At 43.3% G+C, this 2,344-nt stretch overlaps 1 pseudogene across 1 annotated transcript; it reads right to left on the reverse strand.

Moving 5' to 3' along the window:
* Nucleotides 1–233: 233 nt before the first annotated feature.
* On the reverse strand, nt 234–788 carry LOC311615798 (ferritin heavy chain-like; annotated as a pseudogene). Its single transcript has one exon. The product of its transcript is annotated as a ferritin heavy chain-like (transcript).
* Nucleotides 789–2,344: the final 1,556 nt, after the last annotated feature.

Below are 2,344 nucleotides of genomic sequence, written 5' to 3' on the forward strand. Positions count from 1 at the left end.
GTAGCCACTCCCGCTTTCTTTTTATTAATGTTAGTGTGGTGTATCTTTTAATCTACCATCTTGCAATCTATTTACTATTTGTTCTATCTGAGCATTGTTGTCTTTTATTTACCTTCTTTGGGATTAATTAATTTATTTTTTCAAATACACTTATTGGGGTGACTCCCATATGCACCTACTGTTTTGGTGACCAGGGAAGTCATCTCCATGGCTATGGGAAGCCAGTGTAAGGCTTAGCTCTCATCGCTGTCTCCCAGGGTGTGCTTGTCAAAGAGATACTCGGCCATGCCAGTTTCAGAGGCCCCCAACCTGTGCAAGTTGGTTACGTGGTCACCCAGTTCTTTGATGGATTTCACCTGCTCATTCAGGTAGTGAGTCCCAATGAAGTCACACAAATGAGGGTCATTTTTGTCAGCAGCCAGTTTATATAAGTCCAGTAGTGACCGACTCACATTTTTTCCCAAGTGTAACTCATATCCCATTGCCTTCAGCCCATTCTCCCAGTTGGTCACAGCCTGGTTTCTTGATATCCTGAAGGAAGATTTGACCACCTCACTGGTTCTGCAGCTTCATCATTTTCCCAGCATGTTTCCTCTCCTCATGAGACTCGTGAAGAAAATATTGGCAAAGTTCTTCAAAGCCACATCATCACAGTCAAAGCAGAAAGACATGGGCAGCAGGTAGACGTAGGAAGCATAGAGTTCCAGGTGGATCTGGTGGTTGATGGCAGCCTCTGAGTCCTGGTGGTAGTTCTGGCCCACCTGCAAGATGGACCCGGTCATTGTCATGGTGAACAGCTAAGGAGAGGTGGAAGGCTGGCCTGGACAGTGGGATGGGATGATCAAGCTCCGGGTTTATTCCAAGCACTGTTGAAGCAGGAAACCGCAGGGACTCTCTGAGAAGACTGTGATTTAAAGAAATTTAAGATAATTGGGATTAAATCTCCTTTTCCCCAATTCTATTTTTGAGTACTAGAGAAGAATTGCTGCACTGCTTCCCTTTCCCTTAATTAATTGTAAAAGAAACAGATATTCAGGTTCTCTGAAATGCGAAGGCTGTCTTACTCTTTTGGCCAATGGCTGATCGATAATTAATAGAAAATCTTCAGTAAACTATAGCTGATCTCATGCAATTTTGAAGGTTTCACTGCTTCAGGAGAAATTCTGTACTCCTGGGAAAAGCAGAGTTGAAATTTAATGGCTTGAATTTGCTTTTGAGCACTCCCTCCCCTGACACATACATATCCAGACCAGTTTCACTGAGTGTTGTCAGAGATTTAAAAGCTCCATAAAAATCCACAGTTCCCAAAATCACTTTAGCTATCTCTTTTTATTCTTCTGTCCCTTTCAACATTAATAATTTTTATCTCTCCATCTCCATTTTATTCTTTGTCTTCCTTTAACAATGTTAGCAGCAAGGACTGGTTGATCTTTATTTTTTGCTTTATTTTACATTTGGAAGAAAACGGGGGGCATCTGGTCCATGCCCAGCACTTTTAGAGACAAAACCGAGGTCTAGAAAGTTGGCCAACCTGTCCTTGGCTCTTTCTCAGTGAGGGAGGCTGGGATTAGTACAAATAACAAATAACAGTTCTAGATGAGGAAAGAAGAGTTAGGAAAACAAAGACTGGCACAGAAGATGAAAAACAATAATAAAGAGCACACAGATGCCAGTATTCCATGGGTTCTCTCTCTCTCTCTCTCTCTCTCTCTCTCTCTCTCTCTCTCTCTCTCTCTCTCTCTCTCTCTCTCTCTCTCACTGCTCTAAAATACATCTTGAGCCCTACCACACTCAAATACTGTAGTGGGCATGGAAAGCCCCGAAGTCTTTACTGATGTAAGGGTTATTGTCTGTTACCACCCCTCTTTCCTACCTCATTCCATTCTCTACCCTTCTCTGCCCTGCATGGTTAGCCTCCCTTACCCCACGCTCTGGTTGGGTTTGGTCAGTGAGAGGAGCTGACATGAGATAGGGAAACACAAGGAGAACAAGTAGGAGGTATTCCTTTTGCTCCCTCCCTTCTCTGACAGTAGCTGAGATCTTCTGGGACTACAGCTCCTACTGGATGCCCTCTCTTCCATATGCCAGCTCCCACAGGGTTCTCTATCTTTCTCATATTCTCCTCAGGCCTACAGATGGTAAGGGTTCCTTGCCGTGCTAATCTCTGGGTGACTGAATACCCCTTATTTGTTCTCATAACCCAGTAGATAGTCCCTTCATTAAAGTCTCTTTATTTGATTCTTATGGGTTGGATTCTGTTTCCTACTGGGATTCTGACTGATACGATGATTCCTATAGGTCTTACAGTACATTTGTGACTAGTATTAGGTGTAGGACAGTACAG

This window comes from Pipistrellus hanaki (genome assembly GCF_964339955.1).
Source record: "Pipistrellus hanaki genome assembly, chromosome: X".
Taxonomy (NCBI): Eukaryota; Metazoa; Chordata; class Mammalia; order Chiroptera; family Vespertilionidae; genus Pipistrellus; species Pipistrellus hanaki.